The sequence below is a fragment of the Silene latifolia genome, chromosome 10 (assembly GCF_048544455.1).
Source record: "Silene latifolia isolate original U9 population chromosome 10, ASM4854445v1, whole genome shotgun sequence".
Taxonomy (NCBI): domain Eukaryota; kingdom Viridiplantae; phylum Streptophyta; class Magnoliopsida; order Caryophyllales; family Caryophyllaceae; genus Silene; species Silene latifolia.
Genome location: NC_133535.1, coordinates 40,491,773 through 40,514,751, shown reverse-complemented (window position 1 = coordinate 40,514,751; position 22,979 = coordinate 40,491,773). Strand labels below are relative to the sequence as shown.

The 22,979-nt window shown below is 40.8% G+C and overlaps 1 long non-coding RNA gene across 1 annotated transcript; it reads right to left on the bottom strand.

The window, feature by feature from the left end:
• Window positions 1-20,671: 20,671 nt before the first annotated feature.
• Window positions 20,672-22,725, bottom strand: LOC141608950 (uncharacterized). Its single transcript, XR_012527084.1, has 3 exons — window positions 22,576-22,725; window positions 22,369-22,476; window positions 20,672-20,831 (listed from the first exon to the last, which is right to left on the bottom strand). It is a non-coding gene; the product is annotated as an uncharacterized LOC141608950 (long non-coding RNA).
• Window positions 22,726-22,979: the final 254 nt, after the last annotated feature.

The window sequence follows — 22,979 nt, the reverse complement described above, 5'->3', positions numbered from 1 at the left end:
GTTGAACCGTGTGACGATAAAGAACAAGTACCCTTTGCCAAGGATAGATGACCTGTTTGATCAGTTGAGTGGTGCAACAGTCTTTTCTAAGATTGATTTGAGGTCGGGGTACCATCAGGTGAAGATTAGAGAGGTGGACATACCGAAGACCGCTTTCACGTCGAGGTATGGCCATTATGAGTATGTGGTGATGCCATTTGGGTTGTCTAATGCGCCGGCAGTGTTTATGGATTTGATGAATAGGATCTTTAGACAGTTCTTGGACCAGTTTGTAGTGGTGTTTATCGATGATATCTTAGTCTACTCTAAGACTAAGGAGGAGCATGAGGAACATTTGAGGATCGTGTTGCAGACGTTGAGGGAGCATGAGTTGTATGCTAAGTTGTCCAAGTGTGAGTTCTGGTTAGAGAAAGTTGCTTTTCTGGGGCATGTGATATCTAAAGATGGGGTAGCTGTAGATCCGGCGAAGATTGAGGCAGTGACAAAGTGGGAAGCACCAAAGAATGTTGCTGAGGTTAGGAGTTTCTTGGGTTTAGCTGGATACTACAGACGGTTTGTGAAAGATTTCTCCAAGATAGCTAGACCGATGACAGCATTGATGAGGAAAGAGAACAGGTTTCGTTGGGATGAGAGTTGTGAGACGGCGTTCCAGACATTAAAGGAGCGTTTGACCACAGCCCCTGTCCTAGCATTGCCTGAAGGAAGCGAGAATTTTGAGGTTTATACCGATGCCTCGAAGAATGGGTTGGGATGTGTGTTGATGCAGAATGGTAAAGTGATTGCCTATGCTTCTAGGCAGTTGAAGCCTTATGAGGAGAATTACCCTACTCATGATCTGGAGTTGGGTGCAGTGGTGTTTGCTCTCAAGATTTGGAGACATTACCTTTATGGAGCAATCTTTAAGGTATTTTCGGATCACAAGAGTCTCAAGTACATCTTCACGCAGAAGGAGTTGAACATGAGACAGAGGAGGTGGATGGAGTTGATTGGCGACTACGACATGGAAATCATCTACCATGAAGGGAAGGCCAATGTTGTTGCTGATGCTTTGAGTAGGAAGAGCGTACATTCCTTGTGTACAGCTCTATCTTTGATGAGGTTGAGGGATGAGGTAGCGAGCTTTGGGATTCATATGATGCAGAAAGGAGATGCCATGGGTGATATGATAGTACATATGGAGTTTTATGATGACATTCGAGGTAAACAGGCTTTGGATCCTAAGATAGTTGAGTGGAGAGCGGGAGTAGAAAAAGGGACAGTGTCCCGGTTTTCTATTCATACAGATGGTAGTTTGAGGTTTGATGGTAGGTGGTGTGTTCCTAATGATGAGGAGTTGAAAAAGACAATCATGACAGAGGCGCATTGCACACCATATTCAGTTCATCCGGGTGGAGACAAGCTTTACAAAGATTTGAAGAAAACGTTTTGGTGGCCTGGGATGAAGAAAGAGACAGCTGAGTTTGTGTCCCGTTGTTTGACATGCCAGAGAGTTAAAGGGGAACAGAGAAGACCACAAGGTAAGATTCAGTCTTTAGAGGTGCCTGAGTGGAAGTGGGAATCCATTTCCATGGATTTCATTGTGGGTTTGCCAAAGAGTCAGCAAGGTAACAATATGATTTGGGTGATAGTGGATCGTTTGACCAAGTCAGCTCACTTTGTTCCAATGAAAGATACATGGACTAAGGCACAATTGGCTATGGCCTATCGAAAGAACGTGCTTAAGTTACATGGAGTCCCTAAGGACATAGTGTCTGACAGAGATGCGAGGTTTATATCGAGGTTTTGGAAGGAGTTGCAGGAATCGTTGGGAACGACTTTGAAGATGAGTCTGACATTTCATCCTGCGACGGATGGGCGGACGAGAGAACAATCAAGACTCTTGAGGATATGTTGCGAGCTTGTGTGATGGATTTTGGTGGTAGCTGGGAGCAGAGGTTGGACTTGATAGATTTTCTTACAATAACAGCTATCACACTAGTATTGGTATGGCACCGTTTGAGGCTTTGTATGGGAGGAGATGTAGGAGTCCAATCTGTTGGGACGATAGTGCTGAGGCAGTGGTTTTAGGACCAGAGATGGTGCATGAGATGGTTGAACAGATTAAGATGATCAGGGAAAGGATGAGAGCAGCTCAGGATCGACAAAAGAGTTATGCAGATCTACATCGCCGGGATATAGAGTTTCAGGTTGGGGATAAGGTTCTTCTGAAAGTGTCTCCTATGCGCGGAGTTATGAGATTTGGGAAGAAAGGCAAGCTAAGTCAGAAGTTTATAGGGCCGTATGAGATCTTAGAGCGAGTTGGAGAGGTTGCTTATCGTCTGGCTTTACCTGCTGCGTTAGAGAGAGTGCATAATGTGTTTCATGTATCGCAGCTGCGGAAGTATGTGAGTGACCCGTCACATGTGTTGGAGGCAGAGAGCTTAGAGCTAGATGAGTCTTTATCATATCTTGAGGTACCTAAACAGATTCTTGACCGAAAGGTTAGAAAGACTAGGAGTGGTGAGACAGTTTTGCTTAAGATCCTGTGGTCTAACCACGAGACCGAGGAAGCTACATGGGAGGCCGAGGATATCATGAAAGAGCGTTACCCTTGCCTTTTTGATCAGGTATGTATGGTTACAGGGACGTAACCTTGTTTCTTTTAGGGGGGTAGGAGATGATCGCGAGAGTTTTTAGGAGTTTTATACACCTTTCATATGTTGTGTCGGGATGTTTGTCTTGGGTTTGCATCATGTTTTGTTTGGCTTTTGAGTCGGGAAGGTTGAGGGAGTACCTTTGTTTTTGTAGTGGTTTGAACTTCGGGGACGAAGTTCTTTTTAAGGAGGGAAGACTGTAATACTCCGTATTTATGGTCTTGGGGGTACTCTATCGAGTAGCCCTTACTCTGTCGAGTAAGGGTATGTTGCAGAATAAAATAGTTTCGACTGTTGGGCACTCGATCGAGTAGCTGGGGCACTCGATCGAGTAGGGGGGTACTCGATCGAGTACCTTGGGCACTCGATCGAGTGTCCGGTTTATCGGGGGAGTTTTCTCGGGTTTTGTTAATTACGCGATTAAGGTATATAAACATATTCGGCATTATTCTAAATCACTTTTTACAAAACCTAAAACCTGTTTAAGAGAGAAAGCAACTAGTCTTCTTCCTAATCGCGTTCTTGACAATTCCCGGAGTTCAGACGGTCGGATCGTATCGTAGTTCGTGTCGTTGGATTCCTTGCGTCGAGGGTAAGCTTTTAATATAGTTTATATAATGTTTTGTTAAGATTGGTGAAACCCTAATTTGGGATTTGGGGGTTTTATGAATAGAAAGTAATTGGTAGTCTTTATATGTTATATGTTAGGAGGAGAATTCATAGAAGAGGCGTTTTGAGACAGCTGTAGATACCGTCTGCGTGTTGTGCTTTCCAGGTAGGATTTCCTACTCAGTATTAGTCCCATAATGGGATATTGGTGATGTGCTGTAGTTAGTTGATTGATATGATGATTGTAATTGTGATTGTGGTTGTGTTTGTTGATGGTTCTCGATATGCGTTCTCGACTGAGTGGGGTCACTTGCGGGAGTGATCTCACGCCCTAGTTTCGCCCTTCGTGGAACCCGCCACGGAAGGGGATGTGCACATTAATGGACAGGGTTATCGCTCGTACGATGAGCGGGGCTTAGGTGGGAACGGCTGCGGTCCCCCATGGCGGGTCGGGTCCAGGACGATCGGTGATTGAGACGGTTGGTTGGTTGGTGTGTGTGTGTGTGTGTGTGTGACAGTTCAGCTGTCTGTTTGTCTTATTGTTGTTATCTATATTGATTGTGTGATTAGTACTGACCCCGGTGTTGTTTTGTAAACCTGCGGTGATCCATTCGGGGATGGTGAGCAGATATTGAGCAGGTATTGAGATGAGTACTGGGATAGCTGGGATGGCCACGACATGACGATAGAGTCTTCCGCTGTAGTTTAGCATTTATTTACATTTCAGTTGAGAATAGATAGTTTGGAATAATGTATCGTACTTTCAGTTTGGTTTCAAGGATTGTATTCTTTCATTAAACTATTATAATAAATGTTGTTTCCGTTTTGTCTATTTGATTATCATACCTCGGGCGACCGAGATGGTGATGTCTTCATACCTGAGTGGTCCTGGTAAGGCGCTCGGAGTATGGGGGTGTTACATAAGTGGCAAGACTGCAGTCTCTCACTGATGATGTGGGTAACCTTTTGCGTTGGGTTACCTGGCAGATCTAGGCTACGGCTCAGATAATGTACTTAGAGGTTGGAGTTTGTGTTGATACCTGATTGGATTTGATGGTTTATTGTTGTTATTGTGGTTATGTTACAATGTGCAGTTGACTGGCCTCTTTTTTGTTGTTGCAAACCTGCGGTAATCAATTGAGGGATGGTGAGCAGATATATATCAGGTTTTGGTTGCTTGAGCTCTCTCGCAGAACGGATCAGATGTCGCTGTGTCAAGTTTTGGTCATAGCTTCCGCTGATCGCTAGTAGACTTTATTTTTATAACAGTTGGTTATATTCACTTTTCATTTGAAATTTTGGAGTTGTAGCCTAATTTTTGTTCACACTTTTTATATTATCGTTTCATTAAGGTATATGTGATGCTTAATACCTCGGGTAGCCGAGATGGTAGCACTCCCGTTTGTTAAGGTAGGCCTTTGTAAGGAACTTTGTGACACCCCCGCTTACCAAGGAGCCTTAACAAGACCTTCCCTACTAAGTAAGGGCGTTACCATCATGGTTTCCGGAGGTAAGTATATCCTGTGGGGTAATATCCGTATACTACCCTATAAAATTAGGACTATAACGCAAAATTTACATGTGATTATAGTCATAAAACGAAAAAACATGATGAAACGATAAAGATCAAGGAATAACCTTCGGTCCTAGTGCAATAAGGCAATGAGAGATCAAAGTAGACCTCCTCCTAAATGATGCACCCAAGATTGTCCGAGAAATGCCCTTGTTGCTAGAATGAATCCTCTAATTGCCTTGCAATATCGAGAGGATTGTTTTGTGAGTTTTGGTTGGATGAGAGATCCGAATTTTTGAGAGGCACTTTCTCAAAAACCCTAGAATTTTACCAAATGGAATGATTAGGTTAGAAGGGAGGAGAAACCCTCCCTTTTGTTCCCTCTCATTCGGCAAAACCGAAACCCACAAGGGGAAGTGGGCTTCCACTTCCTCTTGGTTTTAACTCGTGGTCCGGTTCGTTAAATTCTTAATGTATATGACGCGGTTTCATTATAAACTGTCATCGGTTATCGGATATTAAAGCATCAACTAATAATACGGATTAGTTGAATTATTAATACATGTCCGACAAAGACAATATTGTATAATTATATTCAATATACATTTAATTAAATATAAAACGCTTATATTCAATTTACAAATTAACTGCTTAATTCGCCTTAGCCATTATTATTTAATCAGTATTAAATAAAATATCTCAACATCACATTTTGACTAATTATTAGTCAAATAACTCGGACTAATCGGTTAGTCAAAATTGGCATCTACATGATTGTATTTTCATACCGTCACATCTCTCAAACGTATCCTATAGGTGTGACTTTTAGGGACCAGTTGATCACCGCCATCCGTATGACAATAACGTCAAACTTATCTAGCAAGCCAACCGTTATTGATAAACGTGGACCAACCGATAATAATACAAAAGTATACCCTTTGATCCTTTTAGAGATTTATAAGTCCTTGCACTAATTGTTAAGGACACCAGCCCCAACAAGCTCCCACTTGTCCGTACAAGTGTATGTGCAATGACGTTATCCGCACTAACCGGAGGACACAAGCTCCAACAAACTCCCACTTGTCCGTACAAGTGTATGTGCGATAACCGATTCTCATATTCATTTAAAATTTCTCCCACTCAATGTAAAACAATTTGCAGATCCGGATCCGCAAAGGTCGTATTTTACAATCGATCCGTATCTAGAGTGGTTTCCCCGACTAGAGAGTAACTTAACCGATAAAACGAATCCGTATCCGAGCATGGCCATGCATTTCGATTCTGACTCCTCGAGTGGCCCCGATAAATATCGAGTACGATAAAGGCTGAATATTTCCTTCAACTCGAACTCCTTCCGATCTAAGCACAGCATGAAATGACCCAGAAAAAATCTACTTGGCCCCCTGTTACGGATGACCGTGAGAAAGAAACCAAAGTCACCCAAAATCTGCCTTAGTCTCAAGAGACAGTCGATAGTCAAAAGAATCGACTCTTAGGATCACCATGGAAGTCCTATCCACGACCGGGCAACGAATGTTATAAAACATTTAGGACTCCACGTCGATGTCACAATTGTGTCCTACGAAATATCCGTATAAATCGCCTCGTGATTGGTGGTCAACCGAGTTGACTTATGGCTCGTTGAACCCACCATCAACCAACGTCACAAAATAATTGCCAGAGTTATCAGCTCATGTGGGCAATTAAGGACTGAAAAATATAATGTTCGTTCAGTTCACTTTGTGGTGTTCAAAAATTGTCGCACAATTCCACATGAAAAACAAAATATATAAATATCAAAACGATGATGTTGTATAGAGTACAAAAGGGAATGAATCTGATCCATAAAAGAGTACTACAACTTAGGAACACGTTTAATTCCCATGGAATTAACATGCCCTTCATGCTTATCTTGTCGTAATGGTTTAGTGAGAGGATCTGCTATGTTATCATCTGTAGCAATCTTTTCTATCACTACTTCCTTTTGCTCCACGTAATCTCGGATTAGATGAGCTTTCCGTTGTACATGTCTAGACTTGTTGCTAGACTTTGGCTCCTTAGCTTGGAAGATGGCACCACTATTGTCGCAATAGATGGTGATCGGGTCATTCGAACTAGGCACTACGGATAGTCCATGTAAGAATTGACGCATCCATATCGCTTCCTTTGTAGCTTCAGACGCGGCATAGTACTCGGACTCGGTCGTAGAATCTCTGAATCGTTTGCTTGGAACTCTTCCGGTGATGCAGCGCCATTAAGAGTAAAAACGAATCCATCGAGATTTCGAGTCATCTCGATCCGTTTGGAAGCTAGCATCTGCAGAATGGTTGCGCATAGCTTTTGAGGGCCTCCATAAGTCAATGCCCAATCTTTAGTCCTCCGTAGGTACTTAAGAATGTTCTTGACAGCCAGCCAATGTGATTCACTTGGATCTTTGTTGGAATCGACTTGTCATACTCAATGCATATGCCACGTCGGGACGTGTGCATATCATGGCATACATGATTGATCCTATAGCCGAAGCATAAGGGATCCGTGCCATGCGCTCTTTCTCTTCCGGTGTCTCGGTGCCGAGACTTGCTCAAATGCACCCCTGGAGCCATAGGAAGGAACCCCTTCTTGGAGTTAGTCATGCTTAATCTCTCTAGGACTTTGTCTATGTAAGACTCCGATCGAGAGATAACATCCGACGTGATCTATCTCGATAGATACGGATGCCCGAAATTCTTTGTGCCTCACCCAGATCTTTCATCTGGAAATGGTTTTTCAACCATACTTTCACCGAAGTTAAGAGAGGTATGTCATTCCCAATCAGGAGTATGTCGTCAACATACAATATTAGGAAAACAATCTTGCTCCCACTCGACTTGATATATAGACATGGTTCCTCGACCGATCGAGTAAATCCATTTTCTTTTATCACTTGGTCGAAGCGATGATTCCAACTCCTTGATGCTTGCTTAAGTCCATAAATGGAACGCTTAAGCTTGCACACTTTCTTAGGATGTACTGGATCGATGAAACCTTCGGGTTGTACCATGTACAACTCTTCCTCCAAAAAGCCGTTTAAGAAGGCGGTTTTCACGTCCATTTGCCAAATTTCATAGTCATGAAAAGCGGCAATCGCTAAGATAATCCGAATGGAACGCAGCATGACTACGGTGCGAAAATTTCATCGTAGTGCAAACCTGGCACTTGGGTGAAACCTTTAGCAACTAGTCGTGCTTTGTAGATATCTTGTTGACCTTCCACAGAATGCTTTATCTTGTAAAGCCATTTGCATTGAAGGGGACGAACCTTAGCAGGTAAGTCAACAAGATCCCACACGTTGTTCTCATACATGGAGTCCATCTCGGATTGCATGGCCTCAAGCCATAGCTTTGAGTCAGAACTAGTCATGGCACCTTTATAGGTTGCGGGTTCACTACTCGTTAAGAGTAGAATGTCATCTATGTCATGTTCCTCGACCATACCAATGTATCTGTCCGGAGGAATAGAGACTCTTCCCGACCTCCTAGGTTCCTCAGGAATATTCACCGCAGCCGGGATTGAAGGAATTGATTCCTCCAATGGTTGCTCGGTATTTGGTTGGAACCTCCGACAGTCGAAGGTTCTATCACTCTTTGCATTCTCGAGAAATTCCTTCTCTAAGAATGTCGCACTAGCCGCAACAAAAACACGTTGTTCGGTTGGCGAATAGAAGTAATGACCAAGGGTTCCTTTAGGATAACCTATAAAGAATGTCTTGACCGATCGCGGGCCGAGCTTATCCTCGTGTCTCCACTTGACATAAGCCTCGCAGCCCCAAACCCGTATAAAGGACAAGTTAGGGACCGTTCCCTTCCATAGTTCATATGGAGTCTTGTCAACAGCTTTAGACGGACTTCGGTTAAGTATTAGAGCGGCCGACAAAGAGAATAACCCCATAATGAATCAGGTAAAACCGTGTGACTCATCATGGATCGAACCATATCAAGTAGTGTTCGATTTCTCCGTTCGGACACACCATTCAATTGAGGTGTTCGGTGGAGTTAATCGTAAGGCAATCCCACGAGTCTTTGAGGTGTTGATCAAACTCGTGAGAAAGATACTCGCCACCACGATCTGAACGTAGTGTTTTAATCTTTCTACCCAATAGGTTCTGTACCCTATTCTGGTATTCTTTGAATTTATCAAAGGATTCACTTTTATGCTTCATTAAGTAGACATAGCCATATCTACTTAAATCGTCCGTGAAAGTGATGAAATACCTATAGCCTTCTCGTGCGGTGATTGACATAGGTCCACATACATCCGTGTGTATGAGTCCTAATAGGTCAGCAGCGCGCATTCCAACACCTTTGAAGGAAATACGAGTCATTTTACCGATGAGACATGATTCACACGTGCCAAATGATTGAAAATCAAAGGCCGAGATAGCTCCATTTTTGATGAGCTGTTTTACGCGTTTCTCATTAATGTGTCCCATACGGCAGTGCCATAGATACGTTTGATCTTTGTCACCAACCTTTAACTTTTTATTCATTACGTGTAATATTTCCGTGGTCTGATCTAAAACATAAATTCCGTTCATGGAGACTGCCTTGCCATAAATCATATCGTGTAAAGAGAAAATGCAAGTATTATTCTCTATTACAAATGAAAAACCAAGTTTGTCAAGTGCAGAAACTGAAATAATGTTTTTGGAAAGACTAGGTACATAATAGCAGTCATATAATGACAACTCAAATCCGCTAGGAAGCTGGATCACGTATGTCCCCTTTGAGATGGCAGCCACTCTTGCTCCATTCCCAACACGCAGGTCCACCTCACCCTTTACGAGGGGTTCGATGTTTCGGAGCCCCTGCACATGATTACACAGATGAGAACCACAACCAGTATCAAGTACCCAAGTTCCGTAACTTGCGTGGTTAATCTCAATCATATGAATAAAAGTAGAAGAAGAAGACATACCAACAGGTTTAACACGACCTGCCTTTAAGTCCTCATGATAAACAGGGCATGTACGCCTCCAATGCCCAGTCTTGTGGCAATGATGGCATTCCATGTTTTCATTCTTGCTCTTTGTCATGCCTGATGAGTTGCTTGACTCACCAGGACCACTCTTACCTGAACCCGACTTCTTGAACTTCGCCTTACCTCTCGCTAGGTTTGCCGAGCTTTGCCCTTACCTTTCCCTTTGTTTGTCACAACGAGAACATCCTGTTTCAAGCTCCCACTGAACTTCATGTCCTTCTCGGTCTGTACGAGAAGGGAGTGCAGTTCATGTGGGGTTTTCTTCAAATCATTCATATAGTAATTCGCTCTAAATTGTGAAAAACCATCGTGGAGTGAATGAAGCATGCGGTCGATAACAATGTTCTCGCTGATGTTACAATCAAAGGTCTCCAGTTTCTCGACATTCTCAATCATGCTGAGAATGTGTGGGCTAACCGGTTGGCCCTTCTGGAGTCTCGCATCAAAGAAGCGAGTGGTATGCTCATAGGTCACGATTCTCGGTGCTTTCGAGAATTCCTTGGTGAGCGTGGTGAAAATCTTGTTCGCACCATGGGCTATGAAGCGTTTCTGCAAATTGGATTCCATTGCAAAAATGAGTACGTTTTTAATCGCACCCGCTTCCATACAGAAATCATTAAACTTGGTGATTTCAGCAGCTCTAGCCGTGGGACCTGGGTTTGCCGGGAGGGGCTCTAATAGATATTTGAGCTTCCGTCGTCGCCAGCGCGCATTCCGTAATGCCGCCTCCCGGTCCGCGAAGTTTGATCCATCATTCTTGATCGAGTAGACCGATTCATCCGATTCATGAAGATCCGAAGCCAGGACTCACGGTCCAATGTGGCACTTGGCATTGGGTTATCAGTAGAACCAGCCATTTGTTATTAGCAGCTTAAAAGTTCGTGATCTACACTGAAAAAGAAAGAAAAACAAAAACGAAATAAGCAACTCATCGAGGTGATTTAAGTCTATTAAAATTCATTTTAATCGTGTAGACTCATTGCACTTGTATTATTGATCTCCCTCAAGAATGATACAAGTGATCCCAAGACTCAATTTCTGTAAATTGATAAGCCAACTGTTTAGCTAATTCTTCCGTAAGAACTCTTGGTCGATAGATTTCTGTAAATCCTATCTATAGTCCACCATAGTCACAGGATCGTACGAGTGACCATAGTGTTGAGATAAAATAAGTCAATCGGTTCCAACTTACCCGACGTAGAAGGGGTCATATTATGCCTACCGACGAAGAAGGGACTCATTGGAGTTTGACCTATAAAGACCGTTCTCAATTTTGGTTTATACGAGGAAGATCCCATCAACTTAATTATAATTCATTTTAAGTGAACGAATAACTAGCGTCTGCGTGAATGAATCAATTTAGGTGATGGCTTAAAAGTCGTGTGACATGAGAATGTCAATGAAAACTAACTCGTGACCTCTAAATGTGTCAGTTTTCATGCAATAATTAGGTGGTTTGGTTTTTAGGCGGAAAATGATGCATATTATCGTTACGAAAAATAAATAAATGAATGCAATACGTAAATAAAAATTCCTAGTGTGGCCTATCCTAGTAAAAAGAACATAATACAACTTTGGAATCCACCGTTGGACCCGAAAAGCTTGTCTTGATGTTCCATCTTTGTCCATGTAGCGGGAGTGAGCATCCGGTCTCCTTCTTTAGTCTTCTCAAAATTACAATTAAAATTTACAAAATATAAACCTATTTACATTCTAAATAAAAACTGTAATTAAAAGAAATAAAAATGGAGATACGAGATCTCAAAATACAACCAAGACCGTGTTCCATCATTACGGTAACACGTTCTACTAAGGCCACACTAAGTTACAACCGTTTGCAAAATTAAATAAATACGTAATAAAAGGCATTCAAAACATTCAAGATTAACGATAAATAAAATGCATCAACTAAATTAAATTTATTCGTGACATAATTCCGTAATTATGTTAAATTTATCCAAACCACCAAAGATAATTAAAATTACATGACAAAACCGCTTTAGTCAAGTTAATTTTAATCCGAGATAATCCGTTACAATAAATCGTTTTAAAGTAACTCAATTTTACGTGGGTGAACCGTTTCACTAACAAGCGAGAGCATAAAAAAAACGTTTTATGCATAAATGGCCGAAAAAAAAAAACAAAAAAAAATTTTTTTTTTCTTCTGTACTGCTGTACGTGAACAGTACCAGTACCACAAAAAAATTTTTTTTTTTTTTTTTAAATGCTGTAAAAACCGAGAGCATCAAAAAAAAACCAAAAAAAAATTTATACGGCTCAAAATCGTGAGCAACAAAAGATCAAAACAAAACGGTATGATAAAGCACAATTGTAATTTTAATCTAATCCGTATAGAAATCAAAATACAATTGTCATGATCTTCACATATTGTTGTAATTATCGTTTAAAACAACAATTCGCAAAGAACAAATCCAAAACAAAACAGAAAATCGACACCAAAGCAACCGTGTAAACTGGACACGGTTCCCAATGAACAAAACAGGCCGAGACATATGAAATGTCGAGACCTAGTACAGCCACACGGTTTTAACATTTTTTAGCAAAAATTATCGATTTGATAAAAACCAATTGCGATATCACCTAATCCGTATAGAAATGAAATAGCAATTGATAGATCTCTAACATATTATAATGAATATCGATTACAAAATAATATGCAAAGATTAAATCGACAACAAAAACACAAACATGGCACGGAATTCAAAAAAGATTCAGCCGTGCAAAAAAAAAAAAAATATAACCGAAAAAAAATTTTTCAGCCGTGTGGTTTTTTTATGTACCAAAAATTATCGATTCAAATCGTTTGATGAAAATCACATAGAGAAATTTACGTGGCCTTGCTCTGATACCACTTGTGGGGTAATATCCGTATACTACCCTATAAAATTAGGACTATAACGCAAAATTTACATGTGATTATAGTCATAAAACGAAAAAACATGATGAAACGATAAAGATCAAGGAATAACCTTCGGTCCTAGTGCAATAAGGCAATGAGAGATCAAAGTAGACCTCCTCCTAAATGATGCACCCAAGATTGTCCGAGAAATGCCCTTGTTGCTAGAATGAATCCTCTAATTGCCTTGCAATATCGAGAGGATTGTTTTGTGAGTTTTGGTTGGATGAGAGATCCGAATTTTTGAGAGGCACTTTCTCAAAAACCCTAGAATTTTACCAAATGGAATGATTAGGTTAGAAGGGAGGAGAAACCCTCCCTTTTGTTCCCTCTCATTCGGCAAAACCGAAACCCACAAGGGGAAGTGGGCTTCCACTTCCTCTTGGTTTTAAGTCGTGGTCCGGTTCGTTAAATTCTTAATGTATATGACGCGGTTTCATTATAAACTGTCATCGGTTATCGGATATTAAAGCATCAACTAATAATACGGATTAGTTGAATTATTAATACATGTCCGACAAAGACAATATTGTATAATTATATTCAATATACATTTAATTAAATATAAAACGCTTATATTCAATTTACAAATTAACTGCTTAATTCGCCTTAGCCATTATTATTTAATCCGTATTAAATAAAATATCTCAACATCACATTTTGACTTATTATTAGTCAAATAACTCGGACTAACTGGTTAGTCAAAATTGGCATCTACATGACTGTATTTTCATACCGTCACATCTCTCAAACGTATCCTATAGGTGTGACTTTTAGGGACCAGTTGATCACCGCCATCTGTATGACAATAACGTCAAACTTATCTAGCAAGCCAACCGTTATTGATAAACGTGGACCAACTGATAATAATACCAAAAGTATGCCCTTTGATCCTTTTAGAGATTTATAAGTCCTTGCACTAACTGTTAAGGACACCAGCCCCAACATATCCAATAGACCATAAAAGAACATTTAATAAACTCTTTTACAACAAACAACGGAAACCAAAAAGATAACAACTCAGCTATACAACGTAAGATACAACTCGCGAAACTACTATCGTTTAACGACCGACTTGATGGCATGCGACCTCTTCGACCCAACAGCTACATCAAGACAGCAACCAACCACAAGCACCTGAAAAGTCTCACTGCTAACCATTTGCCGGCAATATAAAATGGATCACCGCATACACAGACAAATAGAAGAAACATAACAGACAAACCAGACAAGTCAGTAACAGGATATAAGAAAAGTAGAATAAAGCAACTCAACATACGGTGCAGACTCAAACCAGCGATTACCAAGCTCCACCACTCCCAATCACATAGTATCCAATGGATCCCATCGCAACAGGTAACCAACACTGCCAGTGGGAGACCGCGGCCTTGCCACCTTAGGCCCGCTCATCGCAGTGAGCGAACCCACATCATTAATATGCACATCCCCCTTGTGACGAGAGCCACAAGGGGCACACATGGGGCTGAAGACCATCACTTGACAGTGGCTTCACAATCAAATCCCAATAAACAAAAATACGCCATCGTCACCATCTCAATGTTGTAGCTGAATCAACTCCTCAAGACACCCACAACAAAGATAACCATGTAACACAATTAAACAAACAATCATGAACTTAAACTGAGTAGGAAAACCCTACCTTTTTGCTACTCCGTAGAAATGCATCAATTACATCATGCCTAGCAAGAATCCACATCACATCCTAGAAAAACAATTAGATGCCGACGACGGCGATGAGCCGACTCGATGACTCCCTGCATAAGCTATCTCCCTTTCGGGATTAGGGTTCAAGGTTAACTCACGATCGGGTGGTGAGAGATGAGAGAATTGGGAGACGGTGGAAATTAGGTTTAGAAATGTTAAAAAGTATTGTGGAAATGAATTACGTCGTAACCTCCGTGTTATATAATAACACGCTGTCAGAACACGTGCTCGGTCGATTATGGAACATACTCGGCCGAGTACCCTAAACTCGGTCGAGTACCAACGTTATTCGGCCGAGTGACCCTAACTAGGTCGAGTATTCGATAAAGAATGTGATATAACTCCCTCTTGCATCTCTACTAAGGGTCTCTCATGGTCAATGGGTCAATCAACGGGTACCTAACATGGCGGGTATTACAGTCTTCCCCGCTTAAAAAGGAACTTTATCCCCGAAGTTCGTGCCACACGCCAACTGTAACGCGACAAGGCAACACGAAGGGTTACGCAGTACTTATGCAATCATCAAATAATGCAAACGTGTATACTACAACGTCACTACACCGTCACCAAAGTAACTAATCAGTACAACATGTATACAACCACAGAGTCACCATGCCGTCATCAGAACAACGATAAAACTCATGTTTGTCAAACAGCTACATTACTACCATACTCTTAACTAGACCAATTAGAAAGCAAAGTTGGTAAGGTTACTAGAAACGACTTAAAAGATTAATGCAATCATCTTAAAGAAGGTTTTATTGTCGCGATGTTATCAACCCCTCTTAAAAGGAACTTCGTCCCGAAGTTCACTCCCAATCCTAACAGAGAAAGTATAAACGTGTGAACATGACAAGTAAACCAAGCAATCATCACACCTCATTCTCACATGTAACTGCCCACTAGATTTATCTGACGCAATTATCATTAAGGATTAAATGAAATTAATATGACTCCGATAATCGATGCATGTAATGATATACAACAATTTTAAACAAACCAAAATAGTATCACACTGTCACCATGTTCCTATCCACACCACTCGCATTCCACATTCGTCTCAAATTCCAACCATATTGTTGGATCATCATAATACCGTAATGCCAACACCACAACACCCATGTCGTGGGCCCACATAAGTCACACCACAAAAATAACCAAAAAAACTCAACGAAATTATGCAACTAACTAACGGAACCAGGCGTATAGGTTACGAGTATCAGCCAACAGAACTCGGTCGAGTAATAGAGGGCACTCGGTCGAGTATCCAGTATTCGGTCGAGTAGTCAGTACTCGGTCGAGTACTCCAAAGACAAAATGCCGTTTCCACAATTTGTCACTTATAAAAACTCAAAATTCACCTGCAACATGAAGTTTAACCCTCCAACAACATAAAAAAATCAAGTTCCAAGCACAGCATAATCTACGATAAAGTGAATTCTTGGATTTATGGCCGGATTACACACACAAATAAATCTAAATGTCGAAAAAGCAAACCAAATCCGCAGTAAGTGCAAAACTAAAACAAGCAATAACGAAACAAATCTCAAGGGTCCATGCGCACATCGTCATCCATGTCAGCACCACCATCTGCGCCCGATGTCCCATCTCCCTGATAAGCCCCAGCAGCGGCGTCACCACCAATCCATCTCCCCTCCTCATCCAGCTGGCTACCATAGTTGGCTCCCCACGGCCCTGCAGGGCAACCATACTCGTAGGTAGACGGGTGCCTCCATGTAGTTCGTCCACTTTGAAACTATCGAACACCCTCGCTTACCAAGGAGCCTTAACAAGACCTGCCCTAGTAAGTAAGGGCGTTATCATCATAGTTGCCCGAGGTAAGTATATCAAATAGACCATAAAAGAACATAAAATAAACTCTTTTACAACACACAGCGGAAACCAAAAAGATAACAACTCAGCTATACAACATAAGATACAACTGGCGAAACTACTATCGTTTAACGACCGACTCGATGTCATGCGACCTCTCCAACCCAGCAGCTATATCAAGACACCAACCGACCACAAGCACCTGAAAACTCACGATACTCGGCATTTTCCGGCAATATCAAATGGAGCATCGCAGACACAGACAAAGAGAAGAAATACAACAGACAAACCACACAAGTCAGTAATAGGATATAAGAACAGTAGAATAAAGAAACTCAACATAATGGTAAAGACTCAAACCAGCGATTGCCAAACACCACCACTCCAATCACATAGTATCCAATGGTTCCCATCGCAACAGGTAATAAACACCGCCAGTTGGAGACTGTAGCCTTGCCACCTAAGCCCCGCTCATCGCAACGAGCAAACCCAGATCAATAATGTGCACACCCCTCTTGTGACAGGAGCAACAAGGGGCAAACATAGGGGTGAATACCATCTGTAACACCCCTTTGTTACCCAGCCAAGATAATTGGGAGATGTTACTGTCTCGGTTTCCCGAGGCAATGAATTCGGAATTACAATTAAGAAAACTCATTAAATAAATAACAAGTTTAGTTATTACAAACATAAACTAAAGAATAAAGTGAATTATACAAATTACAAGTCGACTACCATCTATGTTATCTATGCTATGCTACTAGACTCCGAGTTCAAGGCGCGGCCCAAATCCCGATCATGTCAACAAGCAAACCCTTACTTAACCTGCTCCCCATATGATTGAAAATATCATATGGATCGACACAGGCCACCCCGGAAATAGGTGACAATTACACATACACACAAACGTCAGTTTCACTAAATAAAGTGTGACATAACTCAAAGTGTGTGAGTATACAACATGACTATAACATGAATGAAACGCTATCAAACAACCACCACTCCAGTACCAGGACACGCCCAGACGTACTCACAACCACCACAATACCGGGACACGCCCAGACATACCCAGAACCACAAATAGGTACCAGGACACGCCCAGACGTATCGGGTCCGGAAGCCAACCGGATCCCCTGCCACACGTCGTGTCTCAACTACACGAGTCCCCCCCAAACTTAAGTCATTAATTTGCACATCCTCTTGGAGTGGGAAGCTCCACGAGGCGACTTGAGCGTGAGATGGTTTCCCAACCGCCTCACGTCTCCTCAACAACAGATAACCCACCATGTCCTCCGACATACAAAAACAACAAAAATATGCAAGATACCATATAGCATGCCAATTACCGACTCATTCAATGCAAATAATGACAAATGACTCATTTAGCAAATAAGCACAATATTGAAACTGAGGAGGATAAACCTACCTTTTAGCAATCCCGTCAAATAAGCAAGCAAACGAATACAAATGCGCTCCTCCATAAAATCAGCACCTAATTATGATAATTAATAATAATTACTAACTAATCTAATTAAATTAAATACGCAATTACTAATTAATCAAATTACTAATTTAATTATATAACAATATAATTAAATTCAAATCCCGACTTTACTCACTATTTAACAATTAAAACCCGACTCACTCACACCCATTATTTAATAATTAAATCTCGTCTTAAATGTACTCAAATCCCGTTAATACCCACTCAAACACACGGGTAAACCGTGTGCTTGAGCCGTCCAAAACCACCCTGAAACGACCAACCACCACCACCGTACACCACCTTGTGGCTGCCATCGTGGGCCATCACCACCAACCATAGTGGCCAGGGCCAGCAAAAACAGCCACCACGGCTTCAGCCCAAAGACGAACAACAACACCAACTCCAACACCGAACAACAACAACAACAACAACAACAACAACAACAACAACAAATGACCCAACCACGACCACCACTGGCCACGGCCGACCAACGTCAACCACCCACAGGGTCCCCTAGCCCTACTAGACACCAGTAATCCACACGGCCACCACGAGGATAGCCACCACGATAAGAACCAACAACAACCACACGACGCAACAACACCCCCAACCCGTGTACCCCCTTTTAACACTCATTTCCGACCACCAAACGCCATCTATTCCACCACCCAATACCACCACTACAACCCTCACTCAACCCTCGACACAACCCACCCAAGTTCTGTCCAAGACAACCACGAAAAGTGGGGTAGAAATCCGTCTGAAGATGGTCACACATTAACAACAAATAACCATATTATAACTCAGTCAAACTCGTTATTGGTGGTCAACGGTGGTCAAAGAAGTGGTAAATGACGGTCCTAGGACGGGTCAAGGTCAAGGCGGGTCAATGATATTAATTAAATAATATATAAACAAGTTTAAGACGGTTTTACCTTACGATCTCGAGGCGGAGAGACGAAATCTCCAAATCTCCTCTTTCTCTCTTCTCTCTCTTAATTTGTGTGGATTTTGTGAGATATTAAATGGATAAGATGGGTGATTGGTGGATAAGGAGAGGTTGGGTGGAGTATATGTATAACTGGATATATCGTATCATGTATATATACAAGCATATCGTATATTATTAATATTCCGTCTCATACATAACTCATAAATACAATGTAATATTATTTATATAATTACAAAATACGGGGTATTACAGTCTTCCCCCCTTAACACGAACTTCGTCCCAGACGTTCACCCCACTCTCTCCTTTCCTCAAGTCTCATCACTGATTCTCAAGCACTTTCTCTCGCCTTACATGCTCATCAATCGTATATGCTCTTTCTAATTATCATCCTCATCTCAAGGTTCTTTTACTCAACTCTCATTACTTCCACCAATTCCGTACTTTCTCCTTCCTTAACTTCCGAATTGTTATATTCACTCCCCCTAAAAGAGAACTTCATCCCAAAGTTCAACTATCAAACCTCATAATTTGGTCTCATACGCTCATTACTATCAAACCTCGTAATTAATCTAATATAGTTATAGTTCCATTGATATAGTCCCTCATCTACAAGCCTCCCAAAAGGTCAAGAGCCAGGTCAAACCCACGGTTCCAATCTATAATCCCATAACTAACTCCCATTCATGTTGGTTACATATACATATCTATCACGGGGTATAACTCGATTATTATTACGTATCTATATCACGTCAAATCTCATACTTTCACATGCATGCACTACAATCACGAATATGCGGACTCCATGAAACAATCAATTAATGCAAAACTACTCGTAATGTGACTCAACCATGTTCAAAATTCCCATTTCCACACACCATCCTACGCATGTACCGGGTCAAATCCACCACATGATCACACATGTGTTTCCATATCCGTACCCAACTATCATCAACACTTTCGCTCATACGGAAGATCACAGTACACAATCATGCAAATGATCACTATGCAAAACATAATTTGCATTTTTCATCTTACTTTTACACAACGAAATAAACTCACATCGATTAACACACATCAAACAAGATTATCATATCATTTCTGTCATCAACCCACTCATGTCAAATCAACGATTTTCCATATACTTGCAAAATGTCACACCATATAATCAAACGTAAACAATTCACAAAATACCACCCATGTAAGGTCAACATGCTCAATATTTGGTCGAATATCAACAAAACAAGGGTCAAGGCTGGCAACTCGGTTGAGTGTAGGAGGCCACTCAGCCGAGTAGGCGACTACTCGGTTAAGTGCATGGTGCACTCAGTCGAGTGTCACCTGGCCAGAATGTTTCCATTCTCAACTTGGTTCCAAACTTCCCTATTTCATCACACAAAAACTAATAGACTCCGATGGTGACTAATACACCATCAAATAACCAAATTTAAACAAACTCTTAGTCTCATGGCCTTTATTATAATCCAACTAAAATAAAACATGATACAACATGACATTTCAAAATTCACTTCATAAGCATTGCATTCCCCATATACCCGGTAACGGTGTCACCATACCGTCACCAACAGCCGCAATAGTCATGTCGGTATCCACAACATTTACAGTATCCCATGGACACGACCCTAACCACCCATTATTCTCAAGGAATAATAACAACATCATCACCCAAATGGACACTACAATAAGATCACGATATATACCACGTACGATTTACCTGATGATTGGGAGGCAACTTTAAAAACAACATCTATACTACCTCTCATAGTGTGACACCCTCACACTTAGCGTTAAATAAACACGTAAATTCTACAGAAAAACTGACAGGATATGTTTGTAATTGGTTCAACTAATTAAAACCTGTAATTTTTAAAACTTTTCTAAACCATTCACAAACATTTCCAAAAGGAGGGTGCCAAAACCTGCAAATGCTAACAAACTAATTTACATAACAAAGCTAAAGGCAAGAAAATATAGTGATACAAACCCAAAGTAAAAGAGGGAGACATATGTCCCTCCAAAATATAAATACAACCATAAGATTAAAGGTTTACTACAAAATATAACCAAACTAAGTCCAAGGTTCTTTTGCTCACTAGCTCGTCTGTGTACCCCATCTAAGCATCACCAACCTGTCAATCGCATTTTATACAAACACGAAAGCCACAATTCAGTGGGGAGTAACTTCGAGTCCTCCCAGCCACGAAATGTCATATTTAATGTAACATGTAACGTAACATGTAAACCACATCACAAATAATCTAGATATCAAATATTCTAACAAGTGAACTCTAAACTGACCAAATTAAACTATCATGTGAAACATATAACAAGCAGTAATCCAAACTTTATCAATTGTAACCGGCTTGCATCTCACCTATTACAATTCATAAAATCACCATACAAGAAAGGACAATATATCAAAGACAGGCATAAGTTCTTAGTCCCATCAATAGTCACTCAGAACTCGAGTCTATACCACGAGGTAGGGAAGGTAATCGAACCGGTATCTTGGCTCGGCGGTTCTATCAAAACATGGCCAAGGCACAACACAACCCTAGCCTAAAATCTGCTTGAGACCTAGACATGCGGATACACACCACCGCACCCAAGACCCACAATTTTTCTAAAACAAAGTGAGTACCTTAAGGAGTCCACCAAAGGGTTGGCTAGTACTTAAGCTGACCACTTACTATCAAAATAAGTAACGAGGTCATGCCCCAACTTGGATATAATCCCACCAAGTCAGGAACACAAAGGCTATTAAGCAGTGAACATATACTCGTCAAAGACTATAAAGGCCTATCTATGACAAACACAACAACCTGCAAGAAGTATTCAATACCAATTCCATTTCTAGCAATATTAACAATATTAAAGGTTTCAGGGAATCTAGGGCCGTTTCTACAATATAAGAAACTACTCAAATCAACCAACAACATATGTGAAATAAAAACATAATAAATGGCCTAAAACAAGAAATAGGCCGATTATCCAATTCATATAAAATTTCATCCAACCGAATTTTTACCCGCAACCCTGACTCTGCGGCAGTGCGGGTTAAATTGCGGCCGACCAATCACACAATTGATCGACATCGATTGATCAAAGGGATTAAGGCTCAGTTTTCGGCATAATCATCCAAACATTACAATTATCGCTATAAAATTCATTTTAAGCCTATTCATTACAATTTCATATTATAATCTATCCTAACATGTGCAAACTACCAATATAAGCATAATTTTACCATTAACATTATATTTACTACTAACATGATTCATTTCAAAAGATTACCCATGTGTTACTTATACTAAATATAACATTAATAAACCCGAAACGACAAATAATGCATGAAAAACCGCGAAACAAGCAAACGGGCCAACCGGGCCAACCTGCTGAGCTGCACGGCTGCCGGCCTCTTTGGCCGCCACCCCCAACCCTCCATTTCTCCATTTTTGTTCAGTTTAACATAAATCGAAGCATTAATTAATCGTTCCCAATTCATTTCCATACTAATATGAGAACTTAAACTAACAAAAGACATGAATTAGACATGAATTTAACCCATATTATCATGTGAAATAAACTACTCACACAACAATCACAAAATCATACAAGAAAACAAGATTGTGACATTAAACCGTCGAGTAACTCGAAATATGTTACCTTAAGCTAGAAAAAGGCAAAATAACCCTTGAGAAAACCCTAAAAACAGTAGCTACCCATCATCCTCTACTATATAGGAGTCCCCCATATCATCCTCATAATCTTCACCTATTAAAAACAACAAAAACACAACAATAATCATCAAAACCGAAATTATGCCCAAAATCAGCCAAAAACGACATAAATAAAACTGAAATTAAAACATACTAGGATGTAGATCTTGAAGAGAGGATTCCGAAAATATAAATTTTGCGAAAATCGGACTAGAAACGAAGAAATTATGATGAAATTACGATAAAAAGATTATTTGATCTCTTTTTTTTGTGGATTTCGGTCAAGGGCTCAAAAGAAGGACAAAAGAAGTCTTAGGAAGAAATGGGAAGGAGGAAGAGGAGGGTGCCGTGGAAAGGAGAGGAAAGGAGCGGGTTTTGGCGGAATTTTACGAGTCGGGTTTGGCTCGTTACGACGATAATTAGAACCGCTTGTCAAATGTAAATTCCGACAAGGCCAAAGTTTTTAAACACGAGATTACAAGAAGATTGAATACTCATATGACCCATTTCCAAAATCGTTTGCCCAATTTTCAAAAGAGTTGTCATTTTTTTCCGATA